Below are 13,967 nucleotides of genomic sequence, written 5' to 3'. Positions count from 1 at the left end.
GGAAGCTCATGAGGCCAGATTGAGCGAAGTGCAGATATTTGCAGCGTTGGGGCAGGAGGAAATTCCTCAGATATGGGAGAGCGAGGCTCAATGAAGTGGAAGGAAAACGAGGTTGCAGATTTTAAAATTGAGCTGCTGCTTAACCCGAAGCCAAAGTCAGTCATCAAGCACAGGGGTGATCAGTGAATGTCAGTCCAGAAACAGGGATGATCTGTGAAAATTAATCAGCACGAATAGGGATAATCAGTGAATGGTAATCATCAAAACAGGGATGATCAGTGACTGTTAATCATCAAGAACAGGGATGATCAGTGAATGTCAGTCATCAAAACAGGGATGATCAGTGACTGTTAATCATCAAGAACAGGGATGATCAGTGAATGTCAGTCCAGAAACAGGGATGATCTGTGAAAATTAATCAGCACGAATAGGGATAATCAGTGAATGGTAATCATCAAAACAGGGATGATCAGTGACTGTTAATCATCAAGAACAGGGATGATCAGTGAATGTCAGTCATCAAAACAGGGATGATCAGTGACTGTTAATCATCAAGAACAGGGATGATCAGTGAATGTCAGTCATCAAGAAAAGGGATGATCAGTGAATGTCAGTCAATAAGCTCAGGGACGATCAGTGAATGTCAGTCATCAAGAACAGGGATGATCGGTGAATGTCAGTCATCAAGCTCAGGGACAATCAGTGAATGTCAGTCATCAAGAACAGGGATGATCGGTGAATGTCAGTCATCAAACTCAGGGACGATCAGTGAATGTCAGTCATCAAGAACAGGGATGATCAGTGAATGTCAGTCATCAAGAACAGGGATGATCAGTGAATGTCAGTCATTAAGGACAGGGATGATCAGTGAATGTCAGTCATCAAGCTCAGGGATGATCAGTGAATGACAGTCATCAAGAACAGGCATGATCAGTAAACATCAGTCATCAAGCTCAGGGATGATCAGTGAATGTCAGTCATCTAGAACAGGAATGATCAGTGAATGTCAGTCATCAAGCTCAGGGATGATCAGTGAATGTCAGTCATCAAGAACAGGGTTGATCAGTGAATGTCAGTCATCAAGAACAGGAATGATCAGTGAATGTCAGTCTTCAAGAACAGGGATGATCAGTGAATGTCAGTCATCAAGAACAGGGATGATCAGTGAATGTCAGTCATCAAGAACAGGGATGATCGGCGAATGTCAGTCATCAAGTACAGGGATGATTAGTGAATGTCAGTCATCAAGAACAGGGATGATCAGTGAATGTCAGTCATCAAGAACAGGGTTGATCAGTGAATGTCAGTCATCAAGAACAGGAATGATCAGTGAATGTCAGTCTTCAAGAACAGGGATGATCAGTGAATGTCAGTCATCAAGAACAGGGATAATCAGTGAATGTCAGTCATCAAGAACAGGGATGATCAGTGAATGTCAGTCATCAAGAACAGGGATGATCAGTGAATGTCAGTCCTCAAGAAAAGGGTTGATCAGTAAATGTCAGTTATCAGGAACAGGGATGATTGGCGAATGTCAGTCATCAAGAACAGGGATGATCAGTGAATGTCAGTCATCAAGAACAGGAATGATCAGTGAATGTCAGTCTTCAAGAACAGGGATGATCAGCGACTGTCAGTCATCAAGAACAGGGATGATCGGCGAATGTTAGTCATCAAGAACAGGGATGATTAGTGAATGTCAGTCATCAAGAACAGGGATGATCGGTGAATGTCAGTCATCAAGAACAAAGATGATCGGTGAATGACAGTCATCAAGAACAGGGATGATCGGTGAATGTCAGTTATCAAGAACAGGGATGATCGGAGAATGCCAGTAATCAAGAACAGGGATGATCAGTGAATGTCAGTCACCAAGAACAGGGATGATCGGTGAATGTCAGTCATCAAGAACAGGGATGATCAGTGAATGTCAGTCATCAAGAACAGGGATGATCAGTGAATGTCAGTCATCAAGAACAGGGATGATCGGTGAATGTCAGTCATCAAGAACAGGGATGATCAGTGAACGTCAGTCATCAAGAACAGGGATGTTCGGTGAATGTCAGTCATCAAGAACAGGGATGATCGGTGAATGTCAGTCATCAAGAACAGGGATGATCGGTGAATGTCAGTCATCAAGAACAGGGATGATCGGTGAATGTCAGTCATCAAGAACAGGGATGATCGGTGAATGTCAGTCATCAAGAACAGGGATGATCAGTGAATGTCAGTGATCAAGCTCAGGGACGATCAGTGAATGTCAGTCATCAAGAACAGGAATGATCAGTGAATGTCAGTCATCAAGAACAGCGATGATCAGTGAATGTCAGTCATCAAGCTCAGGGTTGATCAGTGAATGTCAGGCTCCAAGAACAGGGATGATCAGTGAATGTCAGTCATCAAGAACAGGGATGATCGGTGAATGTCAGTCATCAAGAACAGGGATGATCAGTGAATGTCCGTCATCAAGAACAGGGATGATCGGTGAATGTCAGTCATCAAGAACAGGGTTGATCAGAGAATGTCCGCCATCAAGAACAGGGATGATCTGAGAATGTCAGTCATCAAGAACAGCGATGATCAGTGAATGTCAGTCATCAAGCTCAGGGATGATCAGTGAATGTCAGGCTCCAAGAACAGGGATGATTAGTGAATGTCAGTCATCAAGAACAGGGATGATCGGTGAATGTCAGTCATCAAGAACAGGGATGATCAGTGAATGTCCGTCATCAAGAACAGGGATGATCGGTGAATGTCAGTCATCAAGAACAGGGTTGATCAGAGAATGACCGCCATCAAGAACAGGGATGATCTGAGAATGTCAGTCATCAAGAACAGGGATGATCAGTGAATGTCAGTCATCAAGAACAGGGAAAATCAGTGAAAGTCAGACATTAAGCTCAGGGATGATCAGTGAATGTCAGCCATCAAGAACAGGTTAGGTGGATTGGCCATGCTAAATTACCCGTAGTGTCCATAAGGGTTGGGAGGGGTTATTGGGTTGCGGGGATAAGGTGGAAGTGAGGGATTAATGTGGGTCGGTGCAGACTCGATGGGCCGAATGGCCTCCTTCTGCACTGTATGTTCTATGTAATCTATGTAACAGGGATGATCGGTGAATGTCAGTCATCAAGAATAGGGATGATCAATGAATGTCAGTCATCAAGCTCAGGGATGATCAGTGAATGTCAGTAATGAAGCTCAGAGATGATCAGTGAATGTCCGTCATCAAGAACAGGGATGATCAGCGAATGTCCGTCATCAAGAACAGGGATGATCGGTGAATGTCAGTCATCAAGAACAGGGATGATCAGAGAATGTCCGTCATCAAGAACAGGGATGATCAGTCAATGTCAGTGATCAAGAACAGGGATGATCAGTGAATGTCAGTCATGAAGAACAGGGATGATCGGTGAATGTCAGTCATCAAGCTCAGGGACAATCAGTGAATGTCAGTCATCAAGAACAGGGATGATCGGTGAATGTCAGTCATCAAACTCAGGGACGATCAGTGAATGTCAGTCATCAAGAACAGGGATGATCAGTGAATGTCAGTCATCAAGAACAGGGATGATCAGTGAATGTCAGTCATTAAGGACAGGGATGATCAGTGAATGTCAGTCATCAAGCTCAGGGATGATCAGTGAATGACAGTCATCAAGAACAGGCATGATCAGTAAACATCAGTCATCAAGCTCAGGGATGATCAGTGAATGTCAGTCATCTAGAACAGGAATGATCAGTGAATGTCAGTCATCAAGCTCAGGGATGATCAGTGAATGTCAGTCATCAAGAACAGGGTTGATCAGTGAATGTCAGTCATCAAGAACAGGAATGATCAGTGAATGTCAGTCTTCAAGAACAGGGATGATCAGTGAATGTCAGTCATCAAGAACAGGGATGATCAGTGAATGTCAGTCATCAAGAACAGGGATGATCGGCGAATGTCAGTCATCAAGTACAGGGATGATTAGTGAATGTCAGTCATCAAGAACAGGGATGATCAGTGAATGTCAGTCATCAAGAACAGGGTTGATCAGTGAATGACAGTCATCAAGAACAGGAATGATCAGTGAATGTCAGTCTTCAAGAACAGGGATGATCAGTGAATGTCAGTCATCAAGAACAGGGATAATCAGTGAATGTCAGTCATCAAGAACAGGGATGATCAGTGAATGTCAGTCATCAAGAACAGGGATGATCAGTGAATGTCAGTCCTCAAGAAAAGGGTTGATCAGTAAATGTCAGTTATCAGGAACAGGGATGATTGGCGAATGTCAGTCATCAAGAACAGGGATGATCAGTGAATGTCAGTCATCAAGAACAGGAATGATCAGTGAATGTCAGTCTTCAAGAACAGGGATGATCAGCGACTGTCAGTCATCAAGAACAGGGATGATCGGCGAATGTTAGTCATCAAGAACAGGGATGATTAGTGAATGTCAGTCATCAAGAACAGGGATGATCGGTGAATGTCAGTCATCAAGAACAAAGATGATCGGTGAATGACAGTCATCAAGAACAGGGATGATCGGTGAATGTCAGTTATCAAGAACAGGGATGATCGGAGAATGCCAGTAATCAAGAACAGGGATGATCAGTGAATGTCAGTCACCAAGAACAGGGATGATCGGTGAATGTCAGTCATCAAGAACAGGGATGATCAGTGAATGTCAGTCATCAAGAACAGGGATGATCAGTGAATGTCAGTCATCAAGAACAGGGATGATCGGTGAATGTCAGTCATCAAGAACAGGGATGATCAGTGAACGTCAGTCATCAAGAACAGGGATGATCGGTGAATGTCAGTCATCAAGAACAGGGATGATCGGTGAATGTCAGTCATCAAGAACAGGGATGATCGGTGAATGTCAGTCATCAAGAACAGGGATGATCGGTGAATGTCAGTCATCAAGAACAGGGATGATCGGTGAATGTCAGTCATCAAGAACAGGGATGATCAGTGAATGTCAGTGATCAAGCTCAGGGACGATCAGTGAATGTCAGTCATCAAGAACAGGAATGATCAGTGAATGTCAGTCATCAAGAACAGCGATGATCAGTGAATGTCAGTCATCAAGCTCAGGGTTGATCAGTGAATGTCAGGCTCCAAGAACAGGGATGATCAGTGAATGTCAGTCATCAAGAACAGGGATGATCGGTGAATGTCAGTCATCAAGAACAGGGATGATCAGTGAATGTCCGTCATCAAGAACAGGGATGATCGGTGAATGTCAGTCATCAAGAACAGGGTTGATCAGAGAATGTCCGCCATCAAGAACAGGGATGATCTGAGAATGTCAGTCATCAAGAACAGCGATGATCAGTGAATGTCAGTCATCAAGCTCAGGGATGATCAGTGAATGTCAGGCTCCAAGAACAGGGATGATTAGTGAATGTCAGTCATCAAGAACAGGGATGATCGGTGAATGTCAGTCATCAAGAACAGGGATGATCAGTGAATGTCCGTCATCAAGAACAGGGATGATCGGTGAATGTCAGTCATCAAGAACAGGGTTGATCAGAGAATGACCGCCATCAAGAACAGGGATGATCTGAGAATGTCAGTCATCAAGAACAGGGATGATCAGTGAATGTCAGTCATCAAGAACAGGGAAAATCAGTGAAAGTCAGACATTAAGTTCAGGGATGATCAGTGAATGTCAGCCATCAAGAACAGGGATAATCGGTGAATGTCAGTCATCAAGAATAGGGATGATCAATGAATGTCAGTCATCAAGCTCAGGGATGATCAGTGAATGTCAGTAATGAAGCTCAGAGATGATCAGTGAATGTCCGTCATCAAGAACAGGGATGATCAGCGAATGTCCGTCATCAAGAACAGGGATGATCGGTGAATGTCAGTCATCAAGAACAGGGATGATCAGAGAATGTCCGTCATCAAGAACAGGGATGATCAGTCAATGTCAGTGATCAAGAACAGGGATGATCAGTGAATGTCAGTCATGAAGAACAGGGATGATCGGTGAATGTCAGTCATCAAGAGCAGGGATGATCAGTGAATGTCCGTCATCAAGAACAGGGATGATCGGTGAATGTCAGTCATCAAGAACAGGGATGATAAGAGAATGTCCGTCATCAAGAACAGGGATGATCTGTGAATGTCAGTCATCAATAACAGGGAAAATCAGCGAATGTCATCCATCAAGCTCAGGGATGATCAGTGAATGTCAGTCATCAAGAACAGGGACGATCAGTGAATGACAGTCATCAAGCTCAGGGATGATCAGTGAATGTCAGTCTCAAGAACAGGGACGATCAGTGAATGTCAGTCATCAAGCTCAGAGTGATCAGTGAATGTCCGTCATCAAGAACAGGGATGATCAGCGAATGTCAGTCATCAAGAACAGGGATGATCAGAGAATGTCCGTCATCAAGAACAGGGATGATCAGTGAATGTCAGTGATCAAGAACAGGGATGATCAGTGAATGTCAGTCATCAAGAACAGGGATGATCAGTGAATGTCAGTCATCAAGAACAGGGATGATCAATGAATGTAAGTCATCAAGAACAGGGATGATCAGTGAATGTCAGTCTTCAAGAACAGGGATGATCAGTGCATGTCAGTCATCAAGAACAGGGATGATCAGTGAATGTCAGTCATCAAGAACAGGGATGATCAGTGCATGTCAGTCATCAAGAACAGGGATGATCAGAGAATGTCCGTCATCAAGAACAGGGATGATCAGTGAATGTCAGTGATCAAGAACAGGGATGATCAGTGAATGTCCGTCATCAAGAACAGGAATGATCAGCGAATGTCCGTCATCAAGAACAGGGATGATCAGTGAATGTCAGTCAACAAGAACAGGGATGATCAGTGCATGTCAGTCATCAACAACAGGGATGATCAGTGAATGTCAGTCATCAAGAACAGGGATGATCAGTGAATGTCAGTCATCAAGAACAGGGATGATCAGTGAATGTCAGTCCTCAAGAAAAGGGTTGATCAGTAAATGTCAGTCATCAAGAACAGGGATGATCGGCGAATGTCAGTCATCAAGAACAGGAATGATCAGTGAATGTCAGTCTTCAAGAACAGGGATGATCAGTGAATGTCAGTCATCAAGAACAGGGATGATGAGTGAATGTCAGTCATCAAGAACAGGGATGATCGGCGAATGTCAGTCATCAAGAACAGGGATGATTAGTGAATGTCCGTCATCAAGAACAGGGATGATCAGTGAATGTCAGTCATCAAGAACAGGGTTGATCAGTGAATGTCAGTCATCAAGAACAGGAATGATCAGTGAATGTCAGTCTTCAAGAACAGGGATGATCAGTGAATGTCAGTCATCAAGAACAGGGATGATCAGTGAATGTCAGTCAACAAGAACAGGGATGATCAGTGCATGTCAGTAATCAAGAACAGGGATGATCAGTGAATGTCACTCAACAAGAACAGGGATGATCAGTGAATGTCAGTCATCAAGAACAGGGATGATCAGTGAATGTCAGTCCTCAAGAAAAGGGTTGATCAGTAAATGTCAGTCATCAAGAACAGGGATGAATAGCGAATGTCAGTCATCAAGAACAGGGATGATCAGTGAATGTCAGTCATCAAGAACAGGAATGATCAGTGAATGTCAGTCTTCAAGAACAGGGATGATCAGTGAATGTCAGTCATCAAGAACAGGGATGATCAGTGAATGTCAGTCCTCAAGAAAAGGGTTGGTCAGTAAATGTCAGTCATCAAGAACAGGGATGATTGGCGAATGTCAGTCATCAAGAACAGGGATTATCTGTGAATGTCAGTCATCAAGAACAGGAATGATCATTGAATGTCAGTCTTCAAGAACAGGAATGATCAGTGAATGTCAGTCATCAAGAACAGGGATGATCGGCGAATGTCAGTCATCAAGAACAGGGATGATTAGTGAATGTCAGTCATCAAGAACAGGGATGATAGGTGAATGTCAGTCATCAAGAACAAAGATGATCGGTGAATGACAGTCATCAAGAACAGGGATGATCGGTGAATGTCAGTCATCAAGAACAAGGATGATCGGTGAATGACAGTCATCAAGAACAGGGATGATCGGTGAATGTCAGTTATCAAGAACAGGGATGATCGGTGAATGTCAGTTATCAAGAACAGGGATGATCGGTGAATGTCAGTAATCAAGAACAGGGATGATCGGTGAATGTCAGTCATCAAGAACAGGGATGATCGGTGAATGTCAGTCATCAAGAACAGGGATGATAAGTGAATGTCCCTCATCAAGAACAGGGATGATCGGTGAATGTCAGTCATCAAGAACAGGGTTGATCAGAGAATGTCCGTCATCAAGAACAGGGATGATCTGTGAATGTCAGTCATCAAGAACAGGGATGATCAGTGAATGTCAGTAATCAAGAACAGGGAAAATCAGTGAATGTCAGCCATCAAGCTCAGGGATGATCAGTGAATGTCAGCCATCAAGAACAGGGATGATCGGTGAATGTCAGTCATCAAGAACAGGGATGATCAGTGAATGTCAGTCATCAAGAACAGGGATAATCGGTGAATGTCAGTCATCAAGAACAGGGATGATCGGTGAATGTCAGTCATCAAGAACAGGGATGATCGGTGAATGTCAGTCATCAAGAACAGGGATGATCCGTGAATGTCAGTCATCAAGAACAGGGATGATCAGTGAATGACAGTGATCAAGCTCAGGGACGATCAGTGAATGTCAGTCATCAAGAACAGGAATGATCAGTGAATGTCAGTCATCAAGAACAGGGATGATCAGTGAATGACAGTCATCAAGAACAGCGATGATCAGTGAATGTCAGTCATCAAGCTCAGGGATGATCAGTGAATGTCAGGCTCCAAGAACAGGGATGATCAGTGAATGTCAGTCATCAAGAACAGGGATGATCGGTGAATGTCAGTCATCAAGAACAGGGATGATCAGTGAATGTCCGTCATCAAGAACAGGGATGATCGGTGAATGTCAGTCATCAAGAACAGGGTTGATCAGAGAATGTCCGTCATCAAGAACAGGGATGATCTGTGAATGTCAGTCATCAAGAACAGGGAAGATCAGTGAATGTCAGTCATCAAGAACAGGGAAAATCAGTGAATGTCAGCCATCAAGTTCAGGGATGATCAGTGAATGTCAGCCATCAAGAACAGGGATGATCGGTGAATGTCAGTCATCAAGAAGAGGGATGATCAGTGAATGTCAGTCATCAAGCTCAGGGATGATCAGTGAATGTCAGTAATGAAGCTCAGAGATGATCAGTGAATGTCCATCATCAAGAACAGGGATGATCAGCGAATGCCCGTCATCAAGAACAGGGATGATCGGTGAATGTCAGTCATCAAGAACAGGGATGATCAGAGAATGTCCGTCATCAAGAACAGGGATGATCAGTGAATGTCAGTGATCAAGAACAGGGATGATCAGTAAATGTCAGTCATCAAGAACAGGAATGATCAGTGAATGTCAGTCATCAAGAACAGGGATGATCAGTGAATGACAGTCATCAAGAACAGCGATGATCAGTGAATGTCAGTCATCAAGCTCAGGGATGATCAGTGAATGTCAGGCTCCAAGAACAGGGATGATCAGTGAATGTCAGTCATCAAGAACAGGGATGATCGGTGAATGTCAGTCATCAAGAACAGGGATAATCAGTGAATATCCGTCATCAAGCACAGGGATGATCGGTGAATGTCAGTCATCAAGAACAGGGTTGATAAGAGAATGTCCGTCATCAAGAACAGGGATGATCTGTGAATGTCAGTCATCAAGAACAGGGATGATCAGTGAATGTCAGTCATCAAGAACAGGGAAAATCAGTGAATGTCAGCCATCAAGCTCAGGGATGATCAGTGAATGTCAGCCATCAAGAACAGGGATGATCGGTGAATGTCAGTCATCAAGCTCAGGGATGATCAGTGAATGTCAGTAATGAAGCTCAGAGATGATCAGTGAATGTCCGTCATCAAGAACAGGGATGACCAGCGAATGTCCGTCATCAAGAACAGGGATGATCGGTGAATGTCAGTCATCAAGAACAGGGATGATCAGAGAATGTCCGTCATCAAGAACAGGGATGATCATTGAATGTCAGTGATCAAGAACAGGGATGATCAGTGAATGTCAGTCATCAAGAACAGGGATGATCGGTGAATGTCAGTCTTCAAGAACAGGGATGATCAGTGAATGTCATTCATCAAGAACAGGGATGATCGGCGAATGTCAGTCATCAAGATCAGGGATGATTAGTGAATGTCAGTCATCAAGAACAGGGATGATCGGTGAATGTCAGTCATCAAGAACAAGGATGATCGGTGAATGTCAGTCATCAACAACAGGGATGATAAGTGAATGTCCCTCATCAAGAACAGGGATGATCATTGAATGTCAGTGATCAAGAACAGGGATGATCGGTGAATGTCAGTTATCAAGAACAGGGATGACCGGTGAATGTCAGTAATCAAGAACAGGGATGATCGGTGAATGTCAGTCATCAAGAACAGGGATGATCGGTGAATGTCAGTAATCAAGAACAGGGATGATAAGTGAATGTCCCTCATCAAGAACAGGGATGATCGGTGAATGTCAGTCATCAAGAACAGGGTTGATCAGAGAATGTCCGTCATCAAGAACAGGGATGATCTGTGAATGTCAGTCATCAAGAACAGGGATGATCAGTGAATGTCAGTCATCAAGAACAGGGTTGATCAGAGAATGTCCGTCATCAAGAACAGGGATGATCTGTGAATGTCAGTCATCAAGAACAGGGATGATCAGTGAATGTCAGTAATCAAGAACAGGGAAAATCAGTGAATGTCAGCCATCAAGCTCAGGGATGATCAGTGAATGTCAGCCATCAAGAACAGGGATGATCGGTGAATGTCAGTCATCAAGAACAGGGATGATCAGTGAATGTCAGTCATCAAGAACAGGGATAATCGGTGAATGTCAGTCATCAAGAACAGGGATGATCGGTGAATGTCAGTCATCAAGAACAGGGATGATCGGTGAATGTCAGTCTTCAAGAACAGGGATGATCAGTGAATGTCAGTCATCAAGAACAGGGATGATCAGTGAATGACAGTGATCAAGCTCAGGGACGATCAGTGAATGTCAGTCATCAAGAACAGGAATGATCAGTGAATGTCAGTCATCAAGAACAGGGATGATCAGTGAATGACAGTCATCAAGAACAGCGATGATCAGTGAATGTCAGTCATCAAGCTCAGGGATGATCAGTGAATGTCAGGCTCCAAGAACAGGGATGATCAGTGAATGTCAGTCATCAAGAACAGGGATGATCGGTGAATGTCAGTCATCAAGAACATGTATGATCAGTGAATGTCCGTCATCAAGAAGAGGGATGATCGGTGAATGTCAGTCATCAAGAACAGGGTTGATCAGAGAATGTCCGTCATCAAGAACAGGGATGATCTGTGAATGTCAGTCATCAAGAACAGGGAAGATCAGTGAATGTCAGTCATCAAGAACAGGGAAAATCAGTGAATGTCAGCCATCAAGCTCAGGGATAATCAGTGAATGTCAGCCATCAAAAACAGGGATGATCGGTGAATGTCAGTCATCAAGAATAGGGATGATCAGTGAATGTCAGTCATCAAGCTCAGGGATGATCAGTGAATGTCAGTAATGAAGCTCAGAGATGATCAGTGAATGTCCATCATCAAGAACAGGGATGATCAGCGAATGCCCGTCATCAAGAACAGGGATGATCGGTGAATGTCAGTCATCAAGAACAGGGATGATCAGAGAATGTCCGTCATCAAGAACAGGGATGATCAGTGAATGTCAGTGATCAAGAACAGGGATGATCAGTGAATGTCAGTCATCAAGAACAGGAATGATCAGTGAATGTCAGTCATCAAGAACAGGGATGATCAGTGAATGACAGTCATCAAGAACAGCGATGATCAGTGAATGTCAGTCATCAAGCTCAGGGATGATCAGTGAATGTCAGGCTCCAAGAACAGGGATGATCAGTGAATGTCAGTCATCAAGAACAGGGATGATCGGTGAATGTCAGTCATCAAGAACAGGGATAATCAGTGAATGTCCGTCATCAAGCACAGGGATGATCGGTGAATGTCAGTCATCAAGAACAGGGTTGATAAGAGAATGTCCGTCATCAAGAACAGGGATGATCTGTGAATGTCAGTCATCAAGAACAGGGATGATCAGTGAATGTCAGTCATCAAGAACAGGGAAAATCAGTGAATGTCAGCCATCAAGCTCAGGGATGATCAGTGAATGTCAGCCATCAAGAACAGGGATGATCGGTGAATGTCAGTCATCAAGCTCAGGGATGATCAGTGAATGTCAGTAATGAAGCTCAGAGATGATCAGTGAATGTCCGTCATCAAGAACAGGGATGATCAGCGAATGCCCGTCATCAAGAACAGGGATGATCGGTGAATGTCAGTCATCAAGAACAGGGATGATCAGAGAATGTCCGTCATCAAGAACAGGGATGATCATTGAATGTCAGTGATCAAGAACAGGGATGATCAGTGAATGTCAGTCATCAAGAACAGGGATGATCGGTGAATGTCAGTCATCAAGAGCAGGGATGATCAGTGAATGTCAGTCATCAAGCTCAGGGATGATCAGTGAATGTCAGGCTCCAAGAACAGGGATGATCAGTGAATGTCAGTCATCAAGAACAGGGATGATCGGTGAATGTCAGTCATGAAGAACAGGGATGATCAGTGAATGTCCGTCATCAAGAACAGGGATGATCGGTGAATGTCAGTCATCAAGAACAGGGTTGATCAGAGAATGTCCGTCATCAAGAACAGGGATGATCTGTGAATGTCAGTCATCAAGAACAGGGATGATCAGTGAATGTCAGTCATCAAGAACAGGGAAAATCAGTGAATGTCAGCCATTAAGCTCAGGGATGATCAGTGAATGTCAGCCATCAAGAACAGGGATGATCGGTGAATGTCAGTCATCAAGCTCAGGGATGATCAGTGAATGTCAGTAATGAAGCTCAGAGATGATCAGTGAATGTCCGTCATCAAGAACAGTGATGATCAGCGAATGTCCATCATCAAGAACAGGGATGATCGGTGAATGTCAGTCATCAAGAACAGGGATGATCAGAGAATGTCCGTCATCAAGAACAGGGATGATCATTGAATGTCAGTGATCAAGAACAGGGATGATCAGTGAATGTCAGTCATCAAGAACAGGGATGATCGGTGAATGTCAGTCATCAAGAGCAGGGATGATCAGTGAATGTCCGTCATCAAGAACAGGGATGATCGGTGAATGTCAGTCATCAAGAACAGGGATGATAAGAGAATGTCCGTCATCAAGAACAGGGATGATCTCTGAATGTCAGTCATCAATATCAGGGAAAATCAGCGAATGTCAGCCATTAAACTCAGGGATGATCAGTGAATTTCAGTCATCAAGAACAGGGACGATCAGTGAATGTCAGTCATCAAGCTCAGGGATGATCAGTGAATGTCAGTCATCAAGAACAGGGACGATCAGTGAATGTCAGTCATCAAGCTCAGGGATGTTCAGTGAATGTCAGCCATCAAGAACAGGGATGATCGGTGAATGTCAGTCATCAAGAATAGGGATGATCAGTGAATGTCAGTCATCAAGAATAGGGATGATCAGTGAATGTCGGTCATCAAGCTCAGGGATGATCAGTGAATGTCAGTAATCAAGCTCAGAGATGATCAGTGAATGTCCGTCATCAAGAACAGGGATGATCAGCGAATGTCAGTGATCAAGAACAGGGATGATCGGTGAATGTCAGTCATCAAGAACAGGGATGATCAGAGAATGTCCGTCATCAAGAACAGGGATGATCAGTGAATGTCAGTGATCAAGAACAGGGATGATCAGTGAATGTCAGTCATCAAGAACAGGGATGATCAGTGAATGACAGTGATCAAGCTCAGGGACGATCAGTGAATGTCAGTCATCAAGAACAGGAATGA

The 13,967-nt window shown here is 43.7% G+C and overlaps 1 protein-coding gene across 2 annotated transcripts in view; it reads left to right on the top strand.

Annotated features, from left to right (window-relative positions):
* The window catches only part of LOC140420922 (sodium- and chloride-dependent neutral and basic amino acid transporter B(0+)-like), a 154,635-nt gene that overhangs the window by 103,176 nt on the left and 37,492 nt on the right, over positions 1-13,967 (top strand). The window lies entirely within an intron of this gene.

The sequence above is a fragment of the Scyliorhinus torazame genome, chromosome 5 (assembly GCF_047496885.1).
Source record: "Scyliorhinus torazame isolate Kashiwa2021f chromosome 5, sScyTor2.1, whole genome shotgun sequence".
NCBI lineage: Eukaryota > Metazoa > Chordata > Chondrichthyes > Carcharhiniformes > Scyliorhinidae > Scyliorhinus > Scyliorhinus torazame.
Note: the sequence above shows the minus strand (reverse complement) of the source record. Positions and strands in the feature narration are given on the sequence as shown.